Source organism: Pteropus alecto, unplaced genomic scaffold, assembly GCF_000325575.1.
Source record: "Pteropus alecto unplaced genomic scaffold, ASM32557v1 scaffold501, whole genome shotgun sequence".
NCBI classification, from domain to species: domain Eukaryota; kingdom Metazoa; phylum Chordata; class Mammalia; order Chiroptera; family Pteropodidae; genus Pteropus; species Pteropus alecto.
Genome location: NW_006431382.1, coordinates 52,851 through 53,229, shown reverse-complemented (window position 1 = coordinate 53,229; position 379 = coordinate 52,851).

Here is a 379-nt window from a genome sequence, read left to right as displayed (position 1 = left end):
TACTTGAGCTGGATGCTACATTTGTATCCTTTGTATGGGTTTTGTGTGTCCTCCTGTTATAGTTGAGCCTTAGTTGCTGTTTGCTCATCAATGGAAAGGAATTACCCTCAGGCTGATTGGTTATGTTGGCTGGCTGTGAATAATGGAGGAGCTATTGTGCAGGGGCTGACTTTACAGAGTAAGATTCACTTTAACAGGGCTCTAGTACAGTCTGCCTCTTTGGTATGTTATCCTCAGATGTGACCCTGGTTGGTGCACCAGCTCAGACTGAAGCCAGACACTGGGAGTGCAGGTCGTAATCTCCTGGGAGGGACTCTGCTGTAGGCAAAGATCAGCTGTAGCCTGTGCCATGCCCGGAGTCACCTGGCATGAGTCACTA